This window comes from Mesoplodon mirus (assembly GCF_964341445.2).
Source record: "Mesoplodon mirus genome assembly, chromosome: 13".
Lineage (NCBI taxonomy): Eukaryota > Metazoa > Chordata > Mammalia > Artiodactyla > Ziphiidae > Mesoplodon > Mesoplodon mirus.
In genome coordinates this window covers 76,316,201-76,334,078 of record NC_138989.1, presented here as the reverse complement: position 1 = coordinate 76,334,078, position 17,878 = coordinate 76,316,201, and the positions used below count along the sequence as shown (strand labels likewise).

General features: G+C 47.4%; 1 protein-coding gene across 3 annotated transcripts in view; it reads left to right on the top strand.

The window, feature by feature from the left end:
- Positions 1–16,741: 16,741 nt before the first annotated feature.
- RNF152 (ring finger protein 152) overlaps positions 16,742–17,878 on the top strand; it is an 85,468-nt gene continuing 84,331 nt past the window's right edge. The window contains exon 1 of one of the 3 annotated variants that reach the window (XM_082641173.1): positions 16,742–16,829. The gene's annotated coding sequence lies outside the window, so the exon portion shown is untranslated. Of the gene's footprint in view, positions 16,834–17,878 lie in introns of all 3 variants that reach the window. The other 2 variants (XM_082641175.1, XM_082641174.1) reach the window with 2 other exon arrangements.

The following is a 17,878-nucleotide window of genomic DNA, read 5'->3' as shown; positions in this document are numbered from 1 at the left end:
TGGGATCTTCCCGGACCGGGGCACGAACCCGTGTCCCCTGCATCGGCAGGCGGGCCCTCAACCACTGCGCCACCAGGGAAGCCCTTTAAACCATTTTTGTGAGGCAGTGTTTGATAGAATATGAGGTTAACTGAGTGTAAAAGACCAATAAAATAAATAAATGGTGAAAGATGTGGTAAAAGAAAGCAAAGGGAAGGATTACAAAACAAGTGGAGTAATTTCCATTTTTTACATGCTTTGGAACAAACCATGGAGGATGTGAATTTTCATTCCTTGAGAATTTGAAAGAATCTATTAGTGAAATGATTTGGTTCTGGAACTTTTGGGGGGAAGTAGTTCTTTAATAGTTTTTTCAGTTTATATTATTGTTATTGCTCTAGTACATTATATTATCTCTGGTTTCAGTTTTGGAAATTTACATTTTTTCAGCAAATTGCCAGATTTTGAAATTTATTAGCATAGAGTTGAACATCGTATGAGAATTTCATATGCATGTCTATGCTAATCTATTTAAATTTCCTCCCATGTTAGTTGTTGCTTACTTTATCATTTCTAAATTTGTGCTATTTCTATTTGTTTCTTCATTTAATTTGTAAAACATGGCCTATTATGCTTATTTTTCCTAAAATATAAAGCTCTTGAATTTGTTGACCAGTCCCTAATGTTATTATTTTGGGATTTCTACCTCTTTTATTTTCTTCCTTTGCTTCATTTTAGGTATCATATGATCTTTCTCTAGCTTCCAAATTCAAATGGTTATATTTTCTCTTTTCAACCTTTCCTGAACAACAGTGAGAATTTTTAAAACTTTTAAATTTGTTTTTGGGTACAATTTTGGCTAAGTACCTTAAGTTTTAATATGTATGGTTCTAATTTCTGTTTCTTCTAAACAGTTTGTATTTTTATAGTAACATAATAGGAAGTGTATTTATTGTCAAATAATGAAGGGTTTTTGGTTTAAACTTTTATTACTTTTTTCAATTGTCGTTGTAAGAGATTAGGACCACACAATTTTTGCTATCTGGAATTTATTGAAATTATCTTCTTTCTTACTACATATTTAACTGTGTGTGCATGTATACATACATACATGTACATGTATATATATGTGTGCATGTGTGCGTGTGTGTGTCCCATGAATGCTTGTGAACTTACATTTTTAAACAAATTCAGTTTTTAGGTCAATCTTAAGTAAATATATAGGTCAAATAAATAGCTCCTAGACTTCTTTTTTAACTCTACAGTATCTTCTTCCTTCTCAGTGTACAAACACATTTAGGTCTCTCCCAGCCTTGGAAACTTCGAAGGAATGACGCTATTCCTTCGAAGTGGTCCTGGCTCGCCCCTTACCTGCACTGATAAGCATTTGGAAGTGGCAGCTACACTTACTAACTTCAGTACTTCACTGCTCAGCCTCTCTTTATTTTATTAAAGTTCAAACCTGTATAAACAAAAAGGATTTACTGTATAACATAGGGAAGTATATTCAATATCTTGTAATAAACTATAATGGAAAAGAATCGAAAAAACAAAGACTATAGATATATACATATATATGTATAACTGAATCACTTTGCTATACACCTGAAACTAACACAATATTGTAAATTAACTATCATTTTTAAAAAAAGAGAAAGAAAAAAAATCAAAAATTTAAACATTCATGGAGGACCCACTGTGAGGTAGGTGTAGAGGTGTGATCCGTGAGATCCATGACCTCAAAGAGCTTGAGTTGGGTCTGAGTTCCAAAGTTTGCATCAGGGTTCTTTGATTTGGCTTGGTAGCAGCTAGTTTCATCCCACGGCTAGTTAGGAAGGGTGTAAAACAAAGACAGAGGAATGGCTTCTCTGAGTAGAGGCTTTATTACATCCTTCCCTTCTTTCACCTTTGCCAGGAGAATAAGAGTGAGGAGGAGAAGGCTGACAGCTTTGAGCGTCTCTGGCCTCGTGAGCAGAAGAGTGTAGAGCAGGACCAGTCTCCACGAAGGTGGGAGAGAAAGCCATCTATGAAGCTGCCCAAAACTTTTGTGTCTTCAGCTGGGTGTAGTTGGGACCCAGGGAAGAGAGCCAGAAGTTTGGCTGATAATATGTCAGGTCTTCCATCCAGGGTGGGGTTCCTATTTCTTCTCCATCTACTTATGGGAACACACCACCCTTTTTGATCCACTCAGGATCTCCTGCCTTATCTGTGTTAGAGATAATATTTTGAGGGCACCATCTTGGCCCATCTCAGCCCCATCTGACACCTTGCAACCACATGAGAGATCCTGGGCCAGAACCACCTAACTTAGCCGCTCCTGGATTCCTGACCCCCAGAAACTAGGAGCAATAATAGATAGTTTTTTAAGCTGCTAAATTTGGGTATAATTTGTTACAGTGGTCCATACTATAACAGTGCATTAGAGCTTTGCAAAGAGGTACAATGAAGGCTAAAGAAAGGAGCGGTCACATCCCCGTGGGAGAACAGTGAAAGCCTCCGATGGAGGTGTGTGGCCTTTGAGATGGGTCTAGCAGAGAACTGGGCATGTATGTGCATATGGAGAAGAGAAATAACATTTCAGGAGAAAGAACAAGGAGATGGAAAAGTGAAAGTCATGTTCAGGAAAGAGGGCAGTGTCAGTGATCTGCCTCTGTGATGCACGTCAGAAACTGGTGGGAGATGAGTCAGGAAAGGTGGGCTAGCACTACAAAGAAAGCACCTGTGTGCTTCCTCTTTCTCACCCAAAACCCTAAGGACAGCCATTCTTCACGGTTTGGTCCTTGGACCTCTTCTCTTTCTTTATGGAGTTCCTTGGCGATCTCATTCACACCAATTTCTACCTGGGTTGCTTTAAAATCTAATCCAGACCAACCCTTAGTGATTATCTTACATCTCCAATTGCTTGCTGATCTTTCCCCCCTGGATATGTTACCGGCCTCTCAAATGTTTTTGACTCCTAAATCCATCTTTCTCTCCAGCCATCCTCCTTAACTGGCTGCCTTAAATCTAACGGATGACACTGCTACTGTTGACACCATCCAGGTTGTTTTCCCTGGACCACTCATCTGGGCAGAATTGTGAGAATCCAAGAGGGAAACTTTCTAGTGGGATGTCTCTAGGGACACAATTTAGTGCCACTGATTGGAAGCCTGTGGGACAATTCAGAGGAAGCATCATCCACATTGCTACCCCTCTCCCCATATACACATGTCATATGCTTCCTTGTTACCCTCTGTAGATGACTGTTTTAGATCACATCCAAAGCAGCCATTTTCCTTTAATTCTAACCCTGAATGCAGCTGTTCTAGGTGTATCCATCCTGGGCAGTGTAGATGAGGTTACTGAGAAGTTTAGTCCTTAGGCTAAAAACCTTGTCATCCCATTGGTATCTTTCTGCAATTAGTCATCAAGTCTCATCCATTTTATCTCTCCTTGTCTCTCGTTTTTCAGCCAGACCCCCTACCCTGAGTGGTCCTGATGGCACTGAGAGATTCTCAACCTGGCTGCAAATTAGAATCCCTGGAGAGCTTTCAAAAACTCCCTTGGGCCTCACTCAAGGCCAATTATATCAGAATATCTGGGGTGGAGCCTAGACAGCTTATTGTTTAAAAGTTTATCCCGAGATTCTACTGTGTAGTCAGGTGGAACTCCACCGGTGGACAAGGAAAAGCGTTGCCTTGAGGGATAATGCTAACCTGGTCTTTAATTATGCGGACCTGGGGAAATCATTCACACCTTCTGAGAATCAATTTGCAATTCTATAAAATGTGATAAAAGGTTCCTAGCAAGATTATTGAAGAAGCAAATGAAACAGTGGGGTGAAAAGGCATGATAGCTGTAAAGAAGTAGGTACTGTTGTTATGATGATCACACTCTCACTGCTCCCAGTCTAATTCAGGTCCTAATCACCTTCGGGGGCCCTGGGTAAGGGCTCTCTAGCTGAGCCTTTTGCCTCCATTATCTCTGCCCTTCAATTCATCATCCTCTACATTGGGGCCAGATCAGCTTTACCGTGTCACAGTCTTTCTCAAAAACCCTCCTGCTTTTCATTTCCTACCAAACCAAGTCTACTACTCTAGACATCCTCAAATCAAAACCCAAAGTGCTTTCCTAACCTTCTCTTCTGTTTCCTAAATGCAGCCTATCTGCACTCAACCACCAGCCAGCCAGCCAGCTAGCAAACGCTGGAGATCCTATTGTATGGCGGCATCGATCTGTGAGGCAATGCAAAGATGAACCAGAGACAGGTGAACCGAGAAGTTAACCGAGAATAATTTCATAGAATAATTAGTTTTAGTTAAATATAATCTCCAAAGACATCTTTGATTTCCCCACCTCTCTGCCTCTGCATTCTCCAACGCAACAGCGTACACAATGCAAATTGGGTCTTAAGAGGTTCTTGAACAAACTTTAAGAGATAAGTGAACATAATGTCATTACTAAATGGTAGAATAAATGGTGTCCATTTCCCATGTTTTTGAGAATGACGGTAGTTGGCTGGGCCGGCTTCAGGGACGTGTGACCTGCGCAGTCACACGGGGCCCCACGCTCTGGAGAGTCCCATGCTTGGCTTAATGCTCTGCTGTCACCACCTTGAAATGTTTAATAACTTTGGGGCAGGGGACCCACAGTTTCATTTTTTTTAAATTGGAGTATAGTTGCTTTACAATGTTGTGTTAGTCTCTGCTGTACAGCAAAGTGAATCAGCCATACGTATACATATATCTACAAATTATATAGGACGTACTGATAGCGAGTGACAATGTTTGATTATTCATTTATGTTATTTTTGTTTTAAAAAGAATTTAAGGCAGCATAAATGATGACTAAAATGGAGGAAGATAAGTTGCTTTTTACTGAGGCAAAGGAAAAATAAAATTAGGAAGTTAAGGTGGAGCTGGACTGAGTTTATTAAAGTCAAGATGGACTTCTAGCAGTCCAATTTGCCTGCTAGAAGTTGCACATGAATGGGGTTTGAAGACTTTCTAGCAGCCACGGGGAGGAGGGAAGAATGATAGCCTGTATCCATGGTCAGTGGCTCAGGAAGAAGCACAAATATCCCTGATAGGAGACCACAGGGAAATCTGTCTCACGGGTCTTCCTAACTGGGACACGGTACAAAAGTCTTTAGGGAACACTACTGGCAACATCCATACCAAGAACCCAGCAACACCTATCACAGGGCCAGTTCTTTTAATGTACCTCACACAGTATCTGCACACAATTCAAGGTATATCAAGTGAGAGGGGCTCAGTACTGAATAAGGCTGAGTGGGTGAATAGATGGATAATAGGGGACAGCATGAGTCAAAAACGTGTCTAGCTCTGCTGGTCTGACTTATTTCAGGGATAGATTTTGGGGTATTTTGAAGAACAGATAGGCTCTCCATATTATTTAGAGAAACTGCCGAAAGAAATGCTATTGCTCTTTTGTGTATCAAAGGACACTATCAGTGGAGTGGAAGGGCATCCCACAGAATGGGAGAAAACGTTTGAAAATCACATATTTAATAAGGGATTAAAATCTAGAATATATAAAAATGCCTAAAACGCAAACAAAAACGAAACAACCTAATTAAAAAATGGGCAAAATACTTGAATAGACATTCTCCAAAGAAGATCTACAAATGATCAATAAGCACATGAAAAGATGCTCAACATCACTAATTATTAGAGAAATGCAAATCAAAATTACAATAAGACATCACTTCACACCCATTAGACTGGCAATAAAAACAAACAAACAACCAGAAACAAATGTGGGCAACAATACGGAGAAATTGAAGCCCTTGCGTACTGTTGGTTCGAATGGAAATGGTGCAGCTGCTGTGGAAAACTGTATGGCAGTTCCTAAAACAAAACAAAACAAAACAAAAGAACTACCATATGATCCAGCAATCAGCAATTCCATTTCTGGGTATGTACTCAGCAGAATTGAAAACAAGGACTCAGATATTTGTACGCTTATGTTCATAACAGCATTATTCACAATAGCCAAAAGGTACAAGCAGCTCAAATGTCTATTTGATGAATGGATAAATAAAATGTGGTCTATACATGCAGTGGAATATTATTTGGCCTTAAAAAGGAAGCAAGGGGCTTCCCTGGTGGCACAGTGGTTGGGAATCCGCCTGCCGATGCAGGGGACATGGGTTCGTGCCCCGGTCCGGGAAGATCCCACGTGCCTCGGAGTGGCTGGGCCCATGAGCCATGGCTGCAGAGCCTGCGCGTCCGGAGCCTGTGCTCCGCAGCGGGAGAGGCCACAACAGTGAGAAGCCCATGTAACGCAAAAAAATAAATAAATAAATAAAGGAAGCAAATTCTGATATAGGCTACAACATGGATGAACCTTGAGGACATTATGTGAAGTGAAATAAGCCAGTCACAAAGGGATAATACTGTATGATTCCATTTACATGAGGTACCCGAAGTCAAATTCATAGAAACAGAAAGTAGGATGGTGGTTGCCAGGTGCTGGGAGGTGGAAGAATGGGAAATTATTGTTTAACGAGTGCAGAGTCTCAGTGTGGGATGATGAAAAATTTCTGGAGGTGGGTGCTGGTCATGGGTGCACAACAAGGTGAATGTACTTAATGCCACAGAACTGTACACTTGAAAATGGTTAAAATGGGAAATTTTATGTTATGTATCGCTTACCTCAATAAGAAAAAAATGCCATTTCTCTCTGTTGGGCCTTTGAAACTCTGCATGGCAGTCAATGTAAGGTTATTAGTTCTAATAATACAATATTAGAACTGTGGAAAATCAAAGCATATGTGTAGAAGTGGCATATTGGTATGATTTCAGCTATCAGCAGCAGAAAACAACACAAAACGGGTTGAGCAGTAAGTGGATTTATGACCTCAGAAAATGAGAGATATGGAGTGAAGTCATCACCTGGCCCTTTACCCTCCTTCTACCTCTAGAGTGTTCTCCTCAGGGGACCTCCCCTCATTGTTACAAGATGGTCGCCCCCATCCTGACATCATATACAGATCAGTAACATCCAGCAGCAGAGAATGAACTGCTTCTTCTTGGTGCTTTTCCATAGTAAGAACCCTTTTCTACAAGCCTTCCAGCCGACTTCCTCTGTGTCTCATTGTCCTGAATTTTGTCACACGCTCATCCTCAAACCACCAGAGAGAGAAATGGCACCACCACGAGTGACCACAGGACTAGGCAGGATGGTCAGAGTCCCATGCGGTGGGGTGGACGCTGGAACAAAAGAAGGGGGACGTGCCCCGTGGAAGAAGAGCACAACAGACCTCCAATAGGTCACAGTTGAGCCTTGAGAAGCAGGATCCTGGGCAACTTACCTAAACATCTCTGAGCCTCAATTTCCACCACTGTGAACTGAGGATAACAACGCCCGCCTCAACTGGGGGGCTGGGAGGATTAACTAAGATAGTGTTTGCAAAGCACCTAGTATAGTGATTATACACACTATTGTATTGATCATTATCTCATTACTGATACACGCATTAAATGCTTCAGAAATGGTAGCTGTCATGACTATTTTTCTTCTCTCAGGAGTGTGAGTGCACAATTGCTGGGTTATCTTCTTCTTTTTTTTTTTTTAGCTGCACTGCAAGGAGGCTGGCAGGATCTTAGTTCCCTGATCAGGGAATGAACCTGGGCCCCCAGCAGTGGAAGCATGGAGTCCTAACCACCGGACCGCCAGGAAATTCCCTGGGCTGTCTTCTTGGGAATTCCCTGGGCTATCTTCTTTAGCTTACCTAATGCAGGTAAATACTCAGGAAATAAATGGCACTTGGATATTCCACCATGGGCTGTGGAGTCCAATTCTGTGAGTCCTAGGGTGTATTAGTTTATTAGGGCTGCCAAAAAAAGTGCCACAAACTGGAGGACTTAAACAACAGAAATTTACTGTCTCACAGTTCTGGAGGCTAGAAGTCTGAGATAGGTGTGTCCCTGTGTCTTCACATCATCTTCTGTACATGTCTGTGTCTAAATTTCCCATTCTTATAAGAGCCAGAGTCATACTGAATTAGGGACCACTTTAATAAGAAAGTGTAATTTCCACTCATTTTAACTTGATTACCTCTGCAAAGACCCTACTCTAAACACTGTCACATTCTGAGGTACTGGAAGTTAAGACTTCAACGTACAAATTTTGAGGGGACACATTTCAACCCATAATATACAGTAAGAGTTGCTATGGAGATCTATTTTCCTGAAAAGCCCAGGGTGAGAATTCTCAGGTCAGGTCGGAACTCTTCACCCCACCCCCACCCACCCCCCTCCCAAACTCTTTATTTTAAATGGATTTGGAAATAACCCTAAATCCCACTCTGGCTAAGCTGGAGTAACGGGGTTGTAACAGATTTGTGAAGTTAAAATGTAGAGAAAATCCCCTGACAGGGGTTGTAGGGAGCAGGAATCTGGAATGGACAAAAGAAACTCCTGTTTGGTCATTTTGAACATTTGTTAAGCCCTGACTGTGTGCAGGGCATGGGCTGTCTATTCTGCATGATGCTGTGGGGCATGCTGTATGCCAGGGTGGAAAATGTGAGTAAGCAACAGTTCCGGTCTCTGGGGACCTACTGATGATGTAGATATGTGAGAAGCTATCAATGATGTAAGGCAGAAGACAGGAAGTGCTAAATAAAAGAATAACCAATGGGTCCTAAGAGTGCATGTTGCCGAACGCAAGTTCATGTGCTGGATGCAGAGGGAGGCCAAAAACCCCGAAACATCTGAGTCTGGAGCAGAGAAAGGTTTACTGCAGGGCAGAGCAAGGAGAACGGGCGGCTCATGCTAAAAAACCCTGAACTCCCCGATGGTACTGGGGGGAGAAGTTTTTATAGGCAAAATTTGGGGTGAGGGCTGCAGGGTGTGTGACTTTGCTCTGACTTGTTGGTGGGGAGGGAACTGGGTGGTGTTTCAGGAATCCTGTGCTCAGCCAGGAAATTACCATCCTCCACCTGGGTGGAGGGCCTTAGTTCCTGCAGAAGAGATCAGAGATATTGTTATGTATATTCCTTGAGGAGGCACCAGGACCCTGCCCATCGCTGCACTATTGTTTCTTGATTGTTCCTCCTTTGTTTCTGCATTCCTTTCCCTCTCTGATTAGCAACTGTTTGAATCTGCTCTTTGGAACTCTGAAAGGTGTAGGAGGGTGAATGAAGCCTATTTACTACTAACAGGAAATGGGGGACAAAGAAAGGATTTGTACCTGGAGGGCTTCACAGGGTTTCACGCACAGATGGTAGAAATGAATCTGGTTGGAGAAATTTGAGTGAGCTCTCAAGGGACACAGGGTCAGGGTGAGAGGCAGTGATGTAAACTTTGAAAGCACTGAATCTTTGGGGATCACAATGATAAACGTAGGTCAGGTAACTGCACAAAGAAATGGTGAGGGTAAGGATAAGAAAGAGCGGATCTGCTTGAAATCTTGGGGGAAGCTTGGAAGAGACAGATGCCTTTAAACCAACTCAAACGGAATTGTCTTGATCCTGGTTGATGGGAGGAGTCTTGGTGCAGAGATTCACGGGAGGTGCTTTGGGTTCTACAGACCTGGGTCAAGTTTACATTCACCATTTACTGGTCATGTTAGGTTGGGCAAAGTGCTTAACTTGTCTAGGCATCAGTGTCCTCATCTGTAACGTGGAGACATTCACACTGCTGCTAACGTCCTTTTAAGGATGAGTGGAAAATGGTCAGCGACACCAGCTGCACACAGGCTCAATAACCGTTCACTGACAAAAAAGGGATTATAGGTATTTACTGATTTTGGACTTGATTGATATCCTGTAGTTCCCTCGCCCTGTGGCAGAATAATCTATGCTCTTTAAAAATGATGAATATGTGATCTTGTCAAACTGCTGTGGACACTGTGAAGCGGGGGAGGTGTCAGAAGAGAGTGAAGGAGAAGGCTTAGGATCTGGTAGGGGGTCCTTTACTCCAGGAACCCCGCGAGCACACTCCACCCACTGGGAAGAGAGGGAAGTAACAGCAGAGGAAATACATTAAAGCCGGAAGAGGTAGGAAGTATGTGAAGAACGTCCTATTTGACATCATCCTTCCCTGACCTCTGGAAGGTCTGACCTCTGGGGGATGTCAAGGGTGCCATCTCTCCTGACCACTAGAGGGTGCTCTGATTTGATCCTCTGGATCCAGAAGCACAGATACAGATGTTTGTTTGTTTGTTTGTTTGTTTTTGCGGTACGCGGGCCTCTCACTGTTGTGGCCTCTCCTGTGGCCTCTCCCGTTGCGGAGCGCAGGCTCAGCAGCCATGGCTCACGGGCCCAGCCGCTCCGTGGCATGTGGGATCTTCCCGGACCGGGGCACGAACCCGTGTCCCCTGCATCGGCAGGCGGACTCTCAACCGCTGCGCCACCAGGGAAGCCCTGTTTGGTTCCTTTGAGTTTGAATGATTAGGGCAGGAGGTGGCTGAGAACAGAGACAGTGGGAAGAAGAGGGTGGGTGAAGCCAGGTCTGGACCTGGAGCAGGTATGGGGTGCCAGGTCAACTTGGGTAAGATGAAGGCTAGGGATGGAGTACAGAAGAATGGATCCTGGAGAGTCTGGAGCCAGCTTCGGGGACCCACAGGACAAGGCCTTGGATCCAGACCCGGGTCTCGACAAGTGGTGATAGAACATCCTCATTCTTTTTCCCTTTTTTCTCAAAGCTGCACTTTTGCCCTAACTGGCAGCCGGAGCAGCAGGTGTAGTAGCCAAGCGAGGGGAGGAGCCCAATGGATGCCAGGAACCTGACAGCAGATGGAAAGGAAAGGCAGGGAAGGCAGCAGGAATGGCATGGGTGATAGAAGGTGGACGTGCTGTGGAGGGAGAGAGGATAGGACAGAAGATGGAGGTGACACCCAAGGGCGTCAGAAAGGAGCTACGCTTTCCAGTCCTCTCCTGGCTGATGAGCTGTGGCCACTCCAACCCATTAGTCCGTGAGAACAGTGTCTCATATTGATTGTACAAGGAAGAGAGTTCAGTTTATAGTGATTTCCTTCTGCCAAGCTTATAGCAAAGACTCTAGCAACTTACTGGTAGGAGCGAGGGTCTCACTCTACCCCAAACTGTACAAATGTGATGAGAAAGCAGCAGATACCTGCTGCTGAGGAGGGTGTCCGGAGGACCATGGCATCACACTGTAAGCTGACACTCAGCCAGGACACAGCAAAGTGGCCATCTTGTTTATGGTCATCATCCAAATTGATTGGTGGATGCCTATGCCTATAGCTGTTGACTATCATCCCTGCTTGTGGCCACATAATTCTAACCAACAGTTTCGGAATGTGTATTGTACATATTAAAGGTTAAGAAAAAAGATGGCTTTGGTCAACCCATTGCCACTTTTAGAAAAGCGGTCTGGGTATGGTTCTTATGAAATCCTTTGGAGTTTCCCGAATACTTCAGTTATTGTGTTCCAGATGAGGCTTCATTGTCCATAGATAGTACCTGGTTCTAAATAGGTAAGAGATTAGACACTGTTTCAAATATAGCAGCTCTCCCACTTAGAGAACACCTTACTGGAATAATTAGTCTGTTGAGATTGGTTTACGTAGTGCCCCCAAATAAAAACCAGTCTTGAAATGGGCACTATCTTTAGCAATCACCAACAGTAAACTATCTTAGACTATATGTAATTGAAGACCGTTTTTTACACTTTTAAAAAGAGACTGTGTATTTTAAGGTGGCAAAAATCACATAAGGGAAAAGTAAATTTGCAAGTTGAGAAAGAAAAACTCACTCTTTCTCCTGGTTGTTTCTCCTTTACTTTCACATATAATACTTCACTTCTGACACTTCTGGTCACCAAATGTGTGGGTTTTTTCCCCCAAGGTAAGGAATTCTCTGTGACACCATAAGGCAGCTGGGCGGCTTTATGATTTAACTCAGATCTGACACTGGAGAAGCGGAGTTACCTGGAGATAACGTCAGATCCCAAAGGCGAGGGATTCTGTCCTAGAAGACTGCACACCCCCCAATTTCAGATGCCAGTCAGAAGTCCAGATTGTCCCCTGTGCTTCTGACCAGTCAGCTCTAAATCAGAGATTCCCACCTTAGGTTTGATTAATTTGCTAGAGCAGCTCACAGAACTCAGGGACACCGCTTACTTACTCTTTACCAGTTTATTATAAAAGGGTACAATAAAGGATCCAGCTGAACATCCAGATGGAAGACATGCATAGGGCGAGGTATGTGGGAAGGGGCAAGGAGCATCCATGCCCTCTGCAGGCCACCCCTCTCCAGCACCCCAACGTGCTCACCAACTGGAAGCTCTCTGAACCTGTACTTTCGGGATTTTTATGGAGGATCATCACAGAGACATGATTGATCCGTAATTGCACTTCTAGCCTCTCTCCCCTCTTTGGGGGAATATGGAGTGGGGCTGAAAATTCCAAGTTTCTGATCTTGGTCTTTCTGGTGACCAGCTCCCATCCAGGAGCCCACCCAGGGTGACCTCATTAGAACAAAAGACATTTCTATCACCTTGATGTCAGGAACCAGCATCAAAGACCAAATATTAGAATAAAAGATGCTTCTAGTGTACTTATCACTGAGAAAATGACAAGGGTTTTAGGAGCTCTGTGCCAGGAACTGGGGGCGTGGACCAATATATATCTTTTCCTATTATTTCATACAAATCTATTTGGTTTAAACACCTATTAGGAAGGATGATAATGTGTTTGGTTAAATATGCCTCTTTGGGTTATTTACAGCACATGAAAGCTGTCTAAATGCAGCTCCTACTTCAATGTTTTTACACAGCTTTATTTAGGTATAATTTATGTACCATAAAATCCACTTTTTTTTTTTTTTTTTTTGCGGTATGCGGGCCTCTCACTGCTGTGGCCTCTCCCGTTGCAGAGCACAGGCTCCGGACGCGCAGGCTCAGTGGCCATGGCTCACGGGCCGAGCCACTCCGCGGCATGCGGGATCTTCCCGGACCGGGGCATGAACCTGTGTCCCCTGCATCGGCAGGCGGACTCTTAACCAATGTGCCACCAGGGAAGCCCAATCCACTTGTTTTAAGTGTACGACTATCACCATAGTTCAGTTTCAAGATGCAATTTTAATATGTAAAACCCAAACCTGTTAAACAGAAAACTCACGCTCATTACTGGGCTGGATTAAGATCTTTAGGGGTCTTAAGCACCCGGCTGGGTTTGAGTGTTTCCCTGTCCTAATTCTCCTCTGTCTCTGCCTCTCTCCTGTATTTCCTCCTTCTCTCCCTCCCTCTTAGCGTCTTAGGTGCTCAGGGAACAAGTTGAAATATAATCTCTGCCCTTGAAGATCAAGAACACAGTCACGAAAAGTGATGACAAAAGATTATCACATTGTTTTGTGGAAGTGTCATCCTGATAGAAAGGCAGTCCTGGGAATCATGGGGTCACATTTACCTCAGCCCCACCCCGTGTTCTAGGAGATTTAAGGGTTCAGCTCAATAAACATTTATGGGATACCTATGCTTGTATGGGATACCTATGCTTGATGCTCATCCCTGCCTGGATTTAAGCAGCTTTCATTCAACCTCAGGTGACTAAGCATCAATAAACGCTACTGGTCTGACTAACCTTGTAACCCAGTCCCAGTACCTTGACTCAGCCCAGGGGAGTGGAGTGGGGATATTAGAGCCCACCCGCTCACACACATCCTGTCTGATGGCAGGAAGTCTCTCCCTCTTCAGCTCTCCCCTCAAAAGGCACCTTCTCAGGGGCCCCTCCCTGGCCACCAAACTAAAGTTTCAGCTTCCATCCAATACAAAGTCTTCACAAACCCCCTCCCTGCTTGATTTTCCCCTCTTTCCTTCCCTTTCCCTCCCCAGCACACAGTTTCTTTCACTTACTTATTATCTTGTGTATTCCCGGCTTCCTCCATTAGGATGTAAAGTTCCTTGAGGGTAGGGATGTGGGTCTGTTTCCTTCTCTAACTCTAGGGCCACATTCCAGGTACAGAGTCCACACTCAAGGAATATTTGTTGAATGAACTAAGGACTATCTGATCCTATCTTACTCCCCAGTGCCGGGGACCCCATCCTGATAAGCCTGGTTCTTCAAGACCTGGGGTGCTGCCTTGCTCTCGTCTCCCTCCCTCCCACACATGGGCACAGTGCCTCAGTCTGGAGCGTGCTGCCTTCCTGAAGCTTTGACCATGCTGCCTGCCAGCGTGCGCTTCTCAACACTGCCTGCTCCTAACTGCCTCGATCCTTCAAGTGTCTCACTGAAGAATCCTTTTCGACATGCAGTTGCCTGTGCCTCTCCTGACTCAGACCGTGGCTGCCTGCCCCGGTGCTGGCCCCCAACTCATCTTAAGAGCTGTCTATCCCGGTCTGCCCCACTAAATTAACCTTCTCTGCGTGACAGCTTTACAAGACTGGACAGAAGGCAGAACACCCCTGATGCGGTTGTGAATTAAAATACCAGTCAGGGGGAATGAATGACTAAGGGTGTTAGAGTTTACCCAACACCATGCTGAATGCTTGACTCCTCCCAAAGAATTGTTTGGAAAGCAGCTGAAAAAGACTTCAAACATTCTGTAATGATTAGCGATCCCTGAAAGTACGTAGTCTTTAAAGTCACTCTTTTTTTTTTTTTTTTTTTTGCGTTACGCGGGCCTCTCCCTGTTGTGGCCTCTCCCCCTTGCGGAGCACAGGCTCCGGACGCACAGGCCCAGCAGCCATGGCTCACGGGTCCAGCCGCTCCACGGCATGTGGGATCCTCCCAGGACCGGGGCACGAACCCGTGTCCCCTGCATTGGCAGGCGGACTCTCAACCACTGCGCCACCAGGGAAGCCCTAAAGTCACTTTTGTATAATAATATTTCTAGGCTAAACTTTTCTAGTAAAATCTTGGTGTGTTGTAACTCATCATCCTATTCAAAGCTCCTGGTCAACATCAGAGTTTGCAATACTCTTATTAGCTTCTCATTAAAACAACAACAAGGAAAAGAATTTTTTTGGCTCCTGAAGTTGAGCCTGAAAATAAGACTCCTGAAGTTTTCTACTCCAAGAATATATGTCTGCTTTTTTTTTTTTTTTTCTTTTTGTGGTACGCGGGCCTCTCACTGCTGTGGCCTCTCCCGTTGCGGAGCACAGGCTCAGCGGCCATGGCTCATGGACCCAGCCGCCCCGCGGCATGTGGGATCCTCCCGGACCGGGGCACGAACCCGCGTCCCCTGCATCGGCAGGTGGACTCTCAACCACTGCGCCACCAGGGAAGCCCTATATGTCTGCTTTTAAAGCAGACATATCGCTCTCACTCCTGCCAGGTGTACAATAGAGTATATAACTTCAGGGAACAAAAGGACATGGGTCAGCCAGGTGAACATTTTATCTGGGATCCTAGAGAAGCCTTATACCCATCAAGCTTTATGTTTCTTGGTGACTGATTTCTGTATGTGCTGAGTGACCGCTCATTTGGGAACACTATTAACAGGTTTTTATTTGAGGGGCAAGAAGGGTCCGTTGAGCACACTTTGAACTTTAGTAGGTCACATAGCGTGGTTCATAGGGCTTCCATCTCGTAATCTTGGCAGAAACATTTACATGAGCTGTCGGGAGAGGTTAGAATGGGAGTTCTTTTCTCGTGGCCAAGACAGTAGGGACACAAAGACAGCTCCATTCCGGCAGCCCAGAAAGGCTGCCCGCTCTGCTGGATGACTAGGGACCACTCAGTTGAACCCTGGTGCTGGAGATCCAGGAAAGTTGGCAGGCTTCACTTTACTAGAGTCATACAACAGACTTTTGGGTTTCCGTTCTGCAAAGAAATCCTTTAAAAAGGCAACAGAGAGCATGGACACCATCCCCTACCAGCGACCTCCCTCCTCCATTCTGCTATTCTGCAGTTAACACAAGAGCCACGCCTAGATTTTCTCGGAGGAACTAGACATTCTAAGCATGTCCCTAAGGTAGGAGTTCGGTTTCAGGGTGGAGAATAGGGTGGGCCCCGAGGTCCCAGGGATTCGCACTGCCATGTAACCCTCAGGACTGGCCCCTCTCTGTTCCTGCTCCCTGCACCCCATCCCAGGGAACCAGGTGGCGGGGTGTCATTCAGGCTTCTTTGGGCGCATCCTCCCCTCCACCAAAGCAGGACCCCGCCCTGCCTGGACCACATGAACTCTTAGGGGCAGCCAGAAAGTACCAGCGGTGATGCGGACCCAGGGCAGTTTCTGGAAACGTGACGATCTCGACTCCCCCCTCGCTCGGTCCCCAGGTCCCGAGCTGCAGACTGGTCCCCGCCGGCCTCTGCCCCTGCCTCAGCCCCGCCTTCCTGCCGGCTGAGCTCGGCCTCCTTTCACACCTGATTCCAGCTCGGGTCCCACTCGCGCGCCGTGGAGGGGACAACGTCGAGGTCCCGGCCGAGGTCGGGCACTTGGAGGCAAGGCCGAGGGAGCGCGCGGGGGAGGGTGGGCGGCTTCTCAGCCCGTGGGTGGGTTGCGATTCGGGACGGACAGACTCAAGTCCTGGACCAGCGGGGAGGTGAGAGGGAAGGGGCGTGGGAGGTGGAGCCGCCGGGGAGGGCGGTGCCTCGGGGAGCGGAGCCCGGCCTCTCGCCCCCACCCCTTTCGGTGCCCGAGTCTGGGCGGTGACACAAAAAGCTCCCGCTCCGAGCCGAGCGCCTGGCGGCGGTGTTCGACTGCGAGCGCGGAGGGCGGCCGGGCAGGTGGGGCGCCTCCTGAGGGTCCGAGCAGGGAGCTGGGGCTGCAGGCGCCGCCGCCGCCGCGCTCCCCGCGCCCGCCCCGCAGCCCTCGGCGCGCGTCTGGCCGAGCGGGTGGCGGGCGCGCCGGGACCCCCCGGCGATGCTGCTGCTGCCGCCGCCGCCGCCGCCGTCGTCGCCGCTTCTGTAGGGAGCGCCGGAGCCCGCTGCGGAGAGAGGTCGGTGAGTTTCGGTTTCTCGGCTCTGTCCCTCCTGGGTCGCAGGCGGCGAGAGGAGCGCGAAGGGATGTCTGCGCCCCCGCGGCGGCCGCGCCCGGAACTAGGGGAGCTGGAAAGGGGAGGTGCCGCCTGGTGGGTAGAGGGGGCACCTTTTGGACTGTGGGGGGGGTCGCGGGGCCGCAGGGGTCGCGGGGAGCGGGGCCCCGGGGCGCGGCGAGGCAGCCCCGGGGCGCGCGGGAGGGGGTTCCTGGAGTTGCGTCTCTCCCGAACGCCGGCAGAGCTGCGCCCGCGGCTGGGTCTCGGGAGCGGCGCTGTCGGAGGTTCCGCCGAGTCCTCGGATGCCCTCTGGAGCTGCTGTCCGAGGGAGCCGGTCTCGTGCCCGCGCCGCGCGCGCCCCCCGGGATGGGCCCCTGGCAGGGCCTCTGTCGAGCGCTTCCCCCCCTCCCCGGAAATTGTCTCTGCGGTCCCCGGGCCCCTCCGGGGAAGAGAGGGCTTAGTGGAGGGCCAGATGTTGGGGGTCTTCTGTGCGCACCCACGCGTCCGGGGCGCTCGCTCCTGGGAGGGCAGCGGCAGCACAAAGCAGGCTGGACTCGTGGGACGCTGCTCCGGAGGCGGCGGTCCCCAATCCCGCCTAGGCTGGGGGCAGCGCCGCAAGGTTTTGGAGAGAGTAGAGAAATCGGCAAAACAGGGTGACCGGGACTTGATGAGGTGGCGGACAGGGGCGACGAAAAGAAGGATGCTCGCGAACGCAGCGCTGGTGTGTCTCTCTGGGCGCGTGACTGGGCGCCCCGCGTTCCCACATAACCGGGTTTCCCTAGTATATTTTGCTTGTGCTCCACGGTGCTACGCTATGCCTTCTCGTTTTTCTTTCTTTCTGAGGGATTACCGTTGCCAGTGGAGGCTCTACTACCAGAGGATAACTTAGGGGCGGGGGAGACTGCAGAGGAGTCCGGGGAGGTGGTTGTTTGTCCCGCGGAGACGATTAGGAAGCGTTACGCCCCTCGGCGGCCCGCCAGCCCGCCACACCTCCGCCGCCTTCCTCCACCTCC